The sequence below is a fragment of the Pongo abelii genome, chromosome 16 (assembly GCF_028885655.2).
Source record: "Pongo abelii isolate AG06213 chromosome 16, NHGRI_mPonAbe1-v2.0_pri, whole genome shotgun sequence".
Taxonomy (NCBI): Eukaryota; Metazoa; Chordata; class Mammalia; order Primates; family Hominidae; genus Pongo; species Pongo abelii.
Window position 1 is genome coordinate 21,242,301 of NC_072001.2, and position 14,300 is coordinate 21,256,600.

Genomic DNA, 14,300 nt, shown 5'->3' on the forward strand with positions numbered 1-14,300 from the left:
TTTTTTTAATTGCTAAAACAAGTCAAAAGTGTATATCCATAGCAGCTGACAATTTAGACTTTGGCATATAAGGTAAAGGGTTTATTTTTTTCATTCATCTGTAAATGGTGTTGTTTTCACTTATTTGTAGTGCTTAAGAAGCTGGTCACCTGGAGAATGGAATAACTGAATCTTGTGCCACATCTTTTTCAAAAGATTTTTGTGGAGGTGAGTATTTTTGAGATTTAAAGAATGTAATACAGTAGTAAGTTTGAAGCACTTTGTCCATTAACCACAAAAAATGTTTCATATGTAAGCCAGACCAGTGAGGTACAAGTTTTCAAACTGGTTTGCCCAAAATCTGCTTCCTGAAACAGATAAAATATTCATAAATTGAACATCTACTCTACCAGGACTTTTAGTAGGAATGCTACCTGTAATCTCTCTAAAGCATTACAGAGAGTTTGGTTATTATCTATAGTATTCCTGTTTTATAGAAGAAAAGTGAAGATGAACAAGGTAGCAAGGTCAGGGAACTAAATCCACACCTGACCAATTTCATGGTCATACTCCTGTCTTCTTATCCACCCCAGGTTTCCTCCTTGCCACTTCTGTCTTCCACTCTTCATTTGTCTGCCAAAGCCATTTATTGATTAGTGTCATTTTTGAAATGTTATTCCAAATTTGAGCACACTGCAGCAGACATGATCTGCCAGCAAAGAGTATCATGGAGGCAAGATTATTTTTCATGTGACCTACGATTATTAAATTTTCTAACAAGTAAATAGCAATATGTTAGCTTATTTAGCCATGTGGCAATTGTAATCCCATAGGTTGGTCAATTTTCTTGTAAGATTTAAAAATAGGCTGCTTTCAAAAGAATATCAGGCCGATCATGGTGGGCCACAACTGCAATGCCAGCACTTTGGGAGGCTGAGATAAGAGGATCACTTGAGGCCAGGTGTTCCACCCAGACCAGGCTTGGCACTTAGTGAGACCCTGTCTCTATCTACAATTTAAAAAACATCAGCTAGGCATGGTGGTGTATGTCTGTAGTCACAGCTGCTTGTTAAGCTGATGTGGGAGGATCCCTTGAGTCCTAGAGGTTAAGGCTACAGTGAGCTGTTGCTCACAGCAGGCACTGTAGCCTGGGCAACAGTGAGAGACCATGTGTCTTAAAATAATAGTAGTAATAATAATATCATCAGCTCTTTTCCTATACTTTTATATTTCATTTTAAAAATAAAACTTAAAACATGAACTTTATCCATTATAAATTTTGTGTAAGTGTTCCAGCTTATGAGAATTTCAAACCTTTCTGTTGTGCTCATATTAAGTTGTCTTATAGTGTTAGGCTGCGAGCAGTTTTGATGGCAGAGCTTCTCCAGCTCAAATCAGGCAGTCAAAAAAAGAGCTCACTGAGGCAGTCTTCAAAACTCCAGCTTTCATATTGTTAACTAGCAGAAATATCCTGGAATGTTTTATGAAATACCTCTTACATTCCTCTTTGTGTTTCTATAACACAGTTGAAATGTGTTTAATGGAAAGTGCAGGAGGGACTAGAAGAATTTCTTTTTTTTTTTTTTGGTTTGAGACAGAGTCTGGCTCTGTCGACCAGGCTGCAGTACAGTGGCACGATCTCGGCTCACTGCAGCGTCCGCCTTCTGGGTTCAAGCGATTCTCCTGCCTCAGCCCCCTGAGTAGCTGGGACTACCGGTGTACTCCACCATGCCCGGCTAATTTGTTTTGTATTTTTAGTAGAGACAGGGTTTCACCATGTTGGCCAGATGGTCTCAATCTCCTGACCTCATGATCTGCCTGCCTCAGCCTCCCAAAGTGATGGGATTACAGGCGTGAGCCACTGTGCCCGGCCTCAACTCTCCATCTTAATCCTTTTTTTCTTTTTTTTCTTCTTGAGATGGAGTTTCGCTCTTGTTACCCAGGCTGAGTGTGGTGGCGTGATCTTGGCTCACTGCAACCTCTCCCTCCTGGTTTCAAGTGATTCTCCTGCCTCAGCCTCCTGAGTAGCTGGGATTACAGGCATGCACCACCATGCCTGGCTAATTTTGTATTTTTAGTAGAGATGGGGTTTCACTATGTTGGTCAGGCTGGTCTTGAATTCCTGGCCTCATGTGATCTGCCGGCCTCAGCCTCCCAAAATGCTGGGATTACAGGCTTGAGCCATGGTGCCCAGCCCTTAATCCTTAAATCATATAGTGATTGATATTATTGTCTCCAATCTTGAAGCCTAGGGAGTGCTATCTTTTCATAACTAGTAAAATGCATTTCCACTTCATCTATAGGATTTAATTCCTTTGAGGAACTACAAGATTTGTCATTTCAATCACATAAATTAAAATTTCTGTAATAACCTATACACTTACTATTTAATCTGTATGAGGGAGAAGTTACATATATGTAGCCATTTCCCAACTAGTTATGTCATGATGAGTTAGTCTCAATTCTTATTTCCCCCATTTTCCTAATCCATAAAGCTGGAGAATTAAATGAGTTTTAAGGTTGGTTTTTATTCTAATAATAGGATAAGAGATTTTGGACATGTGTGTTATTAGCCAGCAGATAGCACCTATTTTCCTGTCATAGGCACTATCAAGATATTTGACAAACCAAGGACGGGAAAACGACAGAGGCATGCTGCAGCCAAGATGCAATGCAAAAAAGTGAAAAATGATGACTCATCAAAAGAGATTCCGTGCTCAGAGGTATTACTCAGTTCCTGGTCTCTTCACCTTCTAAAGAGAAGCTACTTTTCACACCAGAGGCCACATCCCTGTTTCCCTTGAGTTTTCTTAAGAACACTATTCTACCGAAGTGGCTCATGGCCACAAGGCATCCTGGAGGAAAAGTAGAGCCTTATCCTAATAATAAGGCAAGGCACGTATTGCAACTGTCAATATGGTCTTTTTAAAAGATCATCACATCCTGTGCTGTAGGTGTCCAATCAAGTATATGTGTTTCATCGTTAAGTAAACTTGTAAAACCAGAGAGCACAATATCAACTCAACATGTGACCTGAAGGAACTTAGATACTGCCCTATAAATGTTGAGACTGGCCAGGCACTGTGGCTCACGCCTGTTATCCCAGCACTTTGGGAGGCCGAGGCGGGTAAATAAATTGAGGTTGAGAGTTTAAGACCAGCCTTGCCAACATGGTGAAACCTCATCTCTGCTAGCAATACAAAAATTAGCTGACTGGTGGTGTGCACCTGTAATTCCAGCTAATCAGGCAGAGGCACAAGAATCGCTTGAACCCATGAGGCAGAGGTTGCAGTGAGCTGAAATCATGCCACTGCACCCAGCCTGGGTGACAGAGTGAGACTCTGTTTCAAAAGAAAAAAGTTGAGACTGCTGGCTGGTCGTTGTGGCTCATGCCACTCAGCTCTTTGGGAGGCTGAGGTGGGAGGATCATTTGAGAACAAGGTTTCAAGACCAACCTGGGAAATACAATGAGACTTTGTCTCTATTTAAGTAAAAAAAAAAGTTGAGACTGCTGTGATCAGCGGGAAGATTTACTTGCTTATTTTTTGAGACCATCAGCCACTTAATCTTAGGACAATTTTTATGAATATCGACCTTCAGGAAACAAAAGATTTAAAACCATTTCCTTGTAAAGCATCAGTGCAATCATGGATATGACCTTTGGGTTTCCAACTCAGGTTAAAAGAGAGTTAGAAGTCAGGTCAGCATCACACATTATGATGCAGAATGTTTCTTTCCAGGACGATTTGAATAGAATGCCCAAGAGGGGCATTATTTAGGAAACACTGACCTTGGAAGGACAAATAAGTAATCAAATAAACTTAAGAATGTTTTCTCTCCCTTAGTGAAACCTTAAAATGGAACAGCTCAGAAAGTTCCAGTGGAACAAACAGCCTGAGAGCAGTTAGTGGCAGGGCATGAGGCGCCCACTACCTGCCCAATCACAGCAGGGTTAGAACTAACATTGCATGCAGTCCGCCCGAGTGATTGGCTGAACATCTGTAAGTGCTTAATGGCTAGACAAATAGCCCAGAGGGAGGGGGTCAAATGGAAGAGACATCAATAATACAGATGTGGGACATTGTTTTTTCTTTGCAAGGGAGAACTAATGCCTCACAGGACGGCCACAAGCCCCAAGGAGACTGTTGAGGAAGGTGTAGAACACGATCCTCGGATGGCTGCCTCTAACACAATGCAGGGTGAACGTGGTGGAGGAGCTGCACTCAAGGAGAATGTTTGACAGGTAGAGAAATATTTGCCCACTTGTGTTTTCATTGCACGTTCATCTTTAAAGGGAAACCCACTCCATCTCTTTATGATGGTTTCTTGGTAGAATAACAGTGCTTTTGGATGATTCCAGTAGAGTCACTTTCTTTAAGGATTTGACCCTTTTTTCTTCCCACAAAGAAAGATACTTGGAGAAATAGTTTAGTGTTGGTGAACCACCTGCCCTTAAGGCCCATGAAGGAATATATGCCGTGAAGCAAGTCTGAGATGGAATATGTGAATCTCTGGTGGCTTATTTAAATATAATTCTCCAGTACTTCTCATGGTGTCAGAATCTTTGGGTTTGTAAGGAACTTTTGAAGGGTAATTTTAGTTTTGAGATATTTTTCCTTTAACGTGGTGACTTTAGAAAGCCTATCATCTATATTTTATTTACTTAATAAATATTTATCCAGTATTTCCTATGTATGAAGTATTGTTCCAAGCACTTTATAAATATTACATTATTTAGTCATTGTAATAATCGCATAAGTAGAGTTCTGTGATTATCCCCATTTTGCAGACGAGGAAACTAAATTACAGACAGGATAAATAGCTTGCTTATATTCATGAGAGAAGCCTGGCCGTCTGGATATGGAGTCTCCCTCTCCTTTTTTTAACCTTTAAGCTCCGTTGGACTTGGTTGGTTTAGAGTCTTAACCATTGTGCTGGATTGCCTCTCTGTGAGGTAGGGGATTCCACTTTATTGTTAAAGAGCCTTTAAGTCTTTGTGAGTAGAGTCAATGACCATTTGAATTTTTTTTTTAATGGTCTTGATGTACCTATGTAATTCTTAAAATTTGGTGTATAAAAACTTGAAGATAGGCAATGCGCAGTGGCTCATACCTACAATGACAGTGCTTTTGGAAGCTGAGGCAGCAGGATTGCTTGAGGCCAGGAGTTCTAAACCAGCCTGGGCAACACAGTGAGACCCCTGTCTCTATTTTTAAAAAATTTGTCTTTTTTTAAAAATTAGCCAGCTGCATTGGCTCATACCTGTAGCCCAAGAGGTCAAGATTACAGACTTTTAAATAAACAAAAAACTTGAGGATATTAGTTCTTTTTTAAGTTGAAACCATAGGCCGAGCACAGCACTAATCTCAGCACTTTGGGAGGCTGAGGTGGGTGGATCATTCGAGCCCAGGAATTTGAGACCAGCCTGGGCAACATGGTAAAACCCTGTCTCTGCCAAAAATATAAAAATTAGCCAGGCATGACAGTGCATGCCTGTAGTTCCCCTACTGGGAGACTGAGGTCATTGGATCACCTGAAGCTGGGGAGGTAGAGGCTTTAGTGAGCCATGGTCATGCCACTGCACTCCCACCTGGGTGACCGAGTGAGACCCTATCGCATAAATAATAAATAGTAATAGATAAATAAGTTGAGATCTCTAAAAAAGTAAACTCAGACCAGAAAATGTTATCGTGGCCAATATAATTTCAATTGAATTTCTTTGCCTGTTATCTTCACTATTACATACTTGGACCAGATCCCAAACAACAGTGTTAATCATCAAAAACAGTTATGCCCATTATTTACTTAGTGAGACAGGTCAGAGTGTAAATACATTTTGCAAAGATCATTTAATAAAAAGATTAAAGGTAAGGTGACCCTGTGGTCCTGGCTTGTCTGGATCGGTCTTTGTGTAGGTCCCTTGTTCTGTCATAATTTATTAATAGCACTTCCTTTCACTCTCAAGTGTCCCAGTTTGAAAGATAAATTACATGGTTATCCCAGTTGAAGAATTAGTCTATAACATTTAGTTAATGCAAAAATGTTGTTTCTAATTCACATTGTAATGAACATTTTCCTATTTAAGTGCTGAAGGTCAGTTTTTTTTCACTATATATAAAAACTTATGTTATTGGCACTCTGAATATGCGAAGTACAATGTATAATGCTATTTTTCAATTTTTACATGTGAATAGTAGATAATGGGGAGTCAGACATTTGAGGATAGCTCAGACTATAGGTTGATAAAGTCCCTGGGGTCCCCTATCAATTCTAGCCTACCTCTCTAACCTTTCTCCCTAAAGCTGTCCTAGTTAGTTTTTTATTTAAGCTTTAATTCTTAAGTGATCAAGACCTATTCTGTTTCTATGAGTTCTTGAAGCTAAAACTTATTTAGTCACCTTTCCCCTTGTTTGCCTTTCATAGTAGTACAAGGCTTTAAAAAATATTTGGGCTGGGTGCAGTGGCTCACACCTGTAATTCCAGCACTTTTGGAGGCTGAGGTGGGTAGATCATGAGGTCAGGAGTTCGAGACCAGCCTGGCCAACATGGCGAAACCCCTCTCTACTAGAAATACAAAAATTAGCCAGGCGTGGTGGCGCGTGCCTGTAATCCCAGCTACTCCGGAGGCTGAGGCAGGAGAATCACTTGAACCTGGTCAGCAGAGGTTGCAGTGAGCCGAGATTGCACCATTGCAGTCCAGCCTGGGCGATAGAGCAAGACTCTCTCAAAAAAAAAAAAAAAGTACATAAATCTTACAGTGTTTTATAATGACAGATGCCTGTTGTTATTTCCTAAGCCCCTGTCTTAAGTGAGGCCCTATCTTAGCTGAGATTATTTCAGAAAAGTGATCTCTCTCTGGGATGGTTCTAGATGTGTCCCAAAAGGGCTGTTCAGACCTTGATGGGAGCTCTTTTGGAACTTTATGGCCCAAGTCTAGCTAGCCAGTGTCTGTTGCTTGAACCATTCAGTAGCTTTCTGGTTTATCTCTATGCTCTTTTCTGACCTTTCTACTCTTGAACTCGTTTTCTGTGTAGCAGTCAGAACAACCTTTTTAAAAATGAATACCTGATTTTAGCTTTCCTTTGGCAAAGCTCTCCAATGGTACACCTTTGTAACTAGAATAAAATCTACAACTACAGGCCCTTGCCTCTTTCTCACCTCATTTTTTGCCACTTTTAACCTTTGTTTATTTTAACCCACTGACACTGGTTTTACTCTTCATTCTCAAACATGGAAAAACAGATAGATGTTTTCTTTCTCTTAACAGAATTGTGAAAAATCAGGTGAGCTGCTGTTATGTGAGGCTCAGTGCTGCGGGGCTTTCCACCTGGAGTGCCTTGGATTGACTGAGATGCCAAGAGGAAAATTTATCTGCAATGAATGTCACACACAGGTAAAGTAGATATCAAATGGTCTTCCTCCAAAGAAAGTTTGAATTTTAAGTTTTCCTTTTTTTTTTTATTATACTTTAAGTTTTAGGGTACATGTGCACAACGTGCAGGTTTGTTACATATGTATACATGTGCCATGTTGGTGTGCTGCACCCATTAACTCTTCATTTAACATTAGGTATATCTCCTAATGCTATCCCTCTCCCCTCCCCTCTGAATTTTATTGGAGACACTTTCCTGTGGCAACACTGGGCTAGTTGTTACACATATAGAAATGGTGCTGTGGGGTCACTGCTTTCAGAAAAGTTACCAAGTGAATAATAAGTGGGTGGCATAATACAGTGCAAAAAGCATTGTGTTGGTGATACATTTAGAGTGTAATGTAAGCAAAGATGAGCTAATGCTATAGAGGAAGAGATCTGTGTTTAGCTTTAAGAGAGAAAGAGAAAATGGTGTCGGGAGGGGAAGGGCAGAAGGTCCAGTAAAGAAAGTGTGTAAAACATTTGGGGAATATAGAATACAGGCCAATGTGTTTAGAGTTTAGGATATTTTAGTTAAGAGGCATAGGCAGTAACTAAGAGGGCTTCTTGGTTACTGGTAATGTTTTATATTTCTTAATCTGCATAGTGATTACATGAGCATGTTTACTTCATCAACTATACTCTTAGGATGTGTGTGCTTCATGGTGTGTACATCATACATCAATAAAAATATGTACCAAAAAAGTAAAAAGATAATAGATTGGGTTAGAAAATAGGAATAGTCAGCTGAGACCTGCTGGTAAAGCCCTTCATAAAGCTGTGCTAAGTAAAATGTCCTTTTTTTTTTTTTTTTTAAGAGATGAGGTCTTGTGGTCCAGGTTGGAGTGCAGTGGCGTGATCAGAGCTCATCGTAGTCTTGAGCTCCTGGGCTCAAGCAGTCCTCCTAACTCAGCTTCCCAAGTAGCTGGGACTACAGCCACTTGCCACCATGCCTGGGTAATATTTTTTTACTTTTATTGAGAAGGGGGTCTTACTATGTTGCCCAGGCTGGAAAGTGTTCTCTCTCTCTCTCTTTTTTTTTTTAGCATGATATGTAGACATTACAGCATGTAAACTGAAGAAATCAGGGCTGAGGTATGGATCTTATGCCTGTAAGTCATTGAAGCCGCACATATAGATCATACTTCCCAAAGAAAAAGTGTCATTAGGGTAAGATAATGGTCAGTGACACTACCTGGGCATATAGGCTCTTATAATGAGTTACTGGAAGGAGAGGAGGAGCTAGTGAATATCTCTGAAGCCACAGGAGTCAGGTGTTATCTGTAGGGGCAGATGCAGCAAAGACACTAAGGAGGTTCCAGAGTGAAGAGAGGCTTTTGTATGTGGCAGTGAGAAAATGCTTCAATTTTTGCCAGAGGATGTCTCATTACACTAGATTGAAGGGTGAGTGAATAGCCGTATACATAACTTCTTGAAGAAACTTGACTTCAACAGAAAGGAAGACAGTACCTAAAGGGAGGATATTACATGGTCAAGAGAAAAATCATTTTGAGTGTGTAAAACAGCTCTATTAAGGTAGAATTGAAGTGCAAAAAATTGCACATATTTCAGGTGCATGATTTGATAAATTTTGATATGTATATATGCGTGCACCTGTGAAATCATCACTCAGCATTATTATTTTGAGATTCAGTAAGGTGGTTGTATGTATCGATAGTTCATTTCTTTTTATCGCTGAGTAGTAGTTTGTTGTATGGATTTAATTGGTTGTTGATCCATTCACCTGTTGATAGACATTTGGGTTGTTTCCCGTTTTGGTTATTATAAATAAAGCTGCTAAGAACATTCAAGTTTTTGGACACTTTGTACCCTCCCTGCCCCTCCCCTCCCCCTCCCATTTTTCTTTTTTTCCCTTGAGACAGGGTCTCTCTCTGTCGCCTAGGCTGGAGTACAGTGGTACAACTCTGACTCACTGCTGCCTCAACCTCGCAGGCTCAAGCGATCCTTCTGGCTCAGCCTCCTTAGTAGCTGGGACTACAGGTGCCTGCCACATGCCTGGCTAATTTTTAAATTTCTCTGTAGAGACAGGGTTTTATTACTTTATTACCAGGCTGGTTTTGAACTCCTGGGATGAAGCAGTCTTCCTTGTTCAGCCCCTGAAAGTGTTGGGATTATAGGTGCAACACACAACTTCTGGCCACATTTTCTTTTTCCTTTTTTCTTTTTTTTTTGAGATGGAGTCTCGCACTGTTGCCCGGGCTGGAGTGCAATGGCGCAATCTTGGCTCACTGCAACCTCCGCCTCCTGGGTTCATGTGATTCTCCTGCCTCAGCCTCCCAAGTAGCTGGGATTACAGGCATACGCCACCACGCCCGGCTAATTTTTGTATTTTTGGGAGAGACAGGGTTTCTCCTGTTGGTCAGGCTGGTCTCGAACTCCCGACCTCAGGTGGTCCACTTGCCTTAGCCTCCCAAAGTGCTGGGATTACAGGCATGAGCCACTGTGCCTGGCCAACTTTTTCTTTTTCTTAATGATGTGTTTGTAAGACTAATAGTTCTTAATTTTTATGAAATCCAGTTTATCAATTTGTTCTTTTTATGGACTGTGATTTGCTGTCATAGCTAAGAAGTTTTGCTTAAGCCAGTGTCACAAAGTTGTTTTTTTTTTTCTTTTAATCTGCGACAGAGTCTCACTCTGTCATCCAGGCTGGAGTGCAGTGGCGCAATCTTGGCTCACTGCAACCTCCACCTCTCGGGTACAAGTGATTCTTGTGCCTCAGTCTCCCAAGTAGCCAAGATACCAGGCATGCACCACTATGCCCAGCTAACTTTTGCATTTTTAGTAGAGACAAGGTTTCACCATGTTGGCCAGGCTGTTCTCAAACTCTGGTCTCAGATGATCCACCTGCCTTGGCTTCCCAAACTCTCAAAGTGCTGGGATTACAGGTGTGAGCCACCGCACCTGGCCAGTGTCACAAAGATTTTTAGTTCTATGTTTTCTTCATAGAATTTTTTAGTTTTACATTTCACTATTAGGTCTACAATCTATTTTGTATTAATTTTTGCATATGATGTGAGGTATAGAGAAGATGGAATTTTTTTATTTTTGGTTTTTTAAATTTATGGATTTTTTTCCCTTTTTTCCTAGGAAAGCTATTATCTTTGAGAGTAGGAAATTTTACCAGTTTTGGTACAGTGTAAGAAATGGGAGTCATTTTTTAGTGCTCTTGGCTTACCCTATTTTCCTTCAATAGGGTGATCACATCATTGTTTAGATTGCTCAGGTTTAATAATAGCTACCATGCCTGTAATCCCAGCACTTTGGGAGGCTAAGCGGGGTGGATTATTTAAGGTCAGAAGTTTGAGATCAGCCTGGCCAATGTGGCGATACATCATCTCTACTAAAAATACAAAAATTAGCCAGGCGTGGTGGTGGGCACCTGTAATCCCACGTACTTGGGAGGCTGAGGCACAAGAATCACTTGGTCCCAGGAGGTGGAGGTTGCAGTGAGCTGACATCATGCCACTGCACTCCATCCTGGTCAACAGAGGGAGACTGAGTCTCAAAAAAAGAAGAAAAAAAAAAGCTACCAGTTATTCAGCATTAGGTAGTGTTTTGCCTGTTTACATATTGAAACATTTTTCTTAAAATATTTATTTGCTGGATGTGCTCAGTGTTTATAGATAAAACAGGTGATTTGAACGAGCTTCCATTTCCAGCAGTTGCCCACAGGAGGATTCATGTTGAGGTCTGTTTGGCTGTTAAGCTTAGGCTCTTTTCCTTATGTTGCACTGCATTTCACAGAGAGAGGTCTGTGGTTTTTTTTTCTGAGAAGAGTCTCCTTCTGTGGTCTGGGCTGGAGTACAGTGGTGCGATCTCAGCTCACTGCAACCTCCGTCTCCCAGGTGCAAGAGATTCTCATGCCTCAGCCTCCGCAGTAGTTGGGATTACAGGCGCTTGCCACCACACCCAGCTAATTGTTTTGTATTTCTAGTAGAGACGGTGTCTTGCTATGTTCCCCAGGCTAGTCTTGAACTCCTGGCCTCCAGTCATCCAACTGCCTTAGCCTCCCAAGTGCTGGGAGCACTGCTCCTGGCCTGTTTTTGACTTTTTATTACAAAAATCTTAAGACATACACCAGGGTAGAACAATGTAAAGAATCTCCATGTTGGCCGGGTGCGGTGGCTCATGCCTGTAATCCCAGCACTTTGGGAGGCCGAGGCGGGCGGATCACGAGCTCAGGAGATCAAGACCATCCTGGCTAACATGATGAAACCCCGTCTCTACTAAAAATACAAAAAGAAATTAGCTGGGCGTGGTGGCGGGCACCTGTAGTCCCAGCTACTCGGGAGGCTGAGGCAGGAGAATGGTGTGAACCTGGGAGGCGGAGCTTGCAGTGAGCGGAGATCGTGCCACTGCACTCCAGCCTGGGTGACAGAGCAAGACTCCATCTCAAAAAAAAAAAATGTTCATTGCCATTTTTATTCATAAGAGCCCCAAATGAAAACAACCTAAATGTCCATCAACAGGAGAGTGAATAAGTGGTGATAGTCACATCATGGAATACTACACAGCCAAAAAAGAAAAATGAAGCGGTAGGAACGTTCAACGACATGGGTGAATAGAGGGAGCCAGGTATGAGAGACAGTGCACTGTACCAGCCCACTTAGATGAAGCGCAGGAAGGCAGAACTGACGATGATTGAAGTCAGAAGAGTAGTTTCCTTTGTGGGAAAGTTAGATCAGGAAGGAGCTCTCTGGGGTACTAGAAATCTGCCGTATCTTGGCTGGGTGCAATGGCTCACACCTGTAATCCCAGCACTTTGGGAGGCCTAGGCGAGAGGGTCACTTGAGCCCCGGAGTTAGAGACCAGCCTGGGCAACATAGTGAGATCCCATCTCTACAAAAAGTTAAAAATTAGCATGGCATGCTGGTGTGCGCCTGTAGTCTCAGCTACTCAGGAGGCTGAGGCAGGAGGATTGCTTGAGCTCAACAGTTTGAGGCTGCAGTGAGCTATGATTGTGTCAGTGCACCGCAGCCTATCACTTCAGTGACTGAGCAATACCAGTCACAAGAAGTAAGGAAGGAAGGAGAAAAGAAAGGAAAGGCTGAGCGCAGTGTTTCACATCTGTAATCCCAGCACTTTGGGAGGCCAAGGCAGCTGGATCACTTGAGGCTAGGAGTTTGAGACCAGCCTGGACAACATGGCAAAACCAAAAACACAAAAATTAGCCAGGCATGTTGGTACATGCCTGTAATCCCAGCTACTCAGGAGGTTGAGGCATGAAAATTCCTTGAACTCGGCAGGCGGAGGTTGCAGTGAGCTGAGATTGCGTCACTGCACTCCAGCCTGGGTGACAGAGCAAGTGTCTGTCTCAAAAAAAAAAAAAAAAAGTGAAAAAAAGAAAGAAAATAAATTTACCATATCTTGACCTAGGTGAGGCTATCACATACGTTGATATATATTGGAATATATGTGTGTGTGTGTGTCTCAGTGTATATGCCAAGATGCACATTAACAGATTCCTGCCAGGCACTGTGGCTCACGCCTATAATCCAAGCTCTTTGAGAGGCTGAGGTGGGCAGATCACGAGGTCAGGAGTTTGAGACCAGCCTGGCCAATGTGATGAAAGACCTCTCTACTAAAAATACAAAAATGAGCCAGGCATGGTGGTGCACTCCTGTAATCCCAGCTACTCAGAGGGCTGAGGCAGAGGAATCGCTTGAACTCAGGAGGCTGGGGTGACAGTGAGCCCAGATTAGGCCTCTGCACTCCAGTCTGGGTGATAGAGTGAGCCTCTGTCCCAGAAAAAAAAAAAAAAAAAAAAGATTCCATTAGTAAACAGAATGATTGAATTATAAAAATCACCATTTTGGGCCAGGTGCAGTGGCTCACGCCTATAATCCTGGGATGACACTTTGGGAGGCTGAGGTGGGCGGATCACGAGGTCAGGAGATCGAGACCATCCTGGCTAACACAGTGAAACCCCATCTCTACTAAAAATACAAAAAATTAGCTGGTCGTGGTGGCAGGAACCTGTAGTCCCAGCTACATGGGAGGCTGAGGCAGGAGAATGGCATGAACCCGGGAGGTGGAGCTTGCAGTGAGCTGAGATCGCGCCACTGCACTCCAGCCTGGGTGACAGGGCAAGACTCTGTCTCAAAAAAAAAAAAAAAAAAAAAAAACACCATTTTGGCCAGGCGCCGAACTCATGCTTGTAATCCTGGGATGACACTTTGGGAGGCCAAGGAGGGTGGATCATGAAGTCAGGAGTTCAAGACCAGCCTGACCAATATGGTGAAACACTGTCTTTACTAAAAATACAAAAATTAGCAGGCATGGTGGCATGGGCCTGTAATCCCAGCTACTCAGGAGGCTGTGCCAGAAGAATTGCTTGAACCTGGGAGGCAGAGGTTGCAGTGAGCCAAGATTGTGCCACTGCACTCCAGCCTGGGCGACAGAGCAAGACTCCGTCTCAAAAAAAAAAAAAAAAAAAGAAAAGAAAAAGACTCTGGGTTGATACCTGGAAGAATCGTATCTTATTTGCTCCCCAGAATCCTTATAATGGAAAGTGACACATGAGAAATTGAACCACGGAGAAATACGAACATTTCTGGATTCTGAATATTTGTTGGGCAGAGTCTTTAGTACCATTTTTCCTCCACCAACAAACCTGACTTCCATGTTTCTTCCCTTTGCCTACAATCAGTTAACATCTCAATAACTTCTCTCCCTGAATAAAGGAATATAAGTTAAAGTAGGCAAGTGATCTGCCTGCCTTGGTCTCCCAAAGTGCTGGGATTACAGGCATAAGCCACCTCACCCAGCCACCATAAATACCTTCATTACGGATGTTCTCAAACACACAGATAAAGAAGGGAGAAAGCATGCAATTCACATAACTTTATATACACTACCCACGTTAATCAGTTAGCAACTTCCTGCTGAT

General features: G+C 42.2%; 1 protein-coding gene across 6 annotated transcripts in view; it reads left to right on the forward strand.

Annotated features, from left to right (window-relative positions):
• LOC112131910 (histone-lysine N-methyltransferase, H3 lysine-36 specific-like) overlaps positions 1-14,300 on the forward strand; it is an 85,834-nt gene that overhangs the window by 28,930 nt on the left and 42,604 nt on the right. For 3 of the 6 annotated variants that reach the window (XR_010137352.1, XR_010137354.1, XR_010137355.1), the window contains 5 exons: positions 131-207; positions 2,584-2,702; positions 3,825-3,980; positions 4,079-4,222; positions 7,247-7,372. The gene's annotated coding sequence lies outside the window, so the exon portion shown is untranslated. Of the gene's footprint in view, positions 1-130; positions 208-2,583; positions 2,703-3,824; positions 3,981-4,078; positions 4,223-7,246; positions 7,373-8,208; positions 10,180-14,300 lie in introns of those variants that run through there. The other 3 variants (XR_010137357.1, XR_010137356.1, XR_010137353.1) reach the window with 3 other exon arrangements.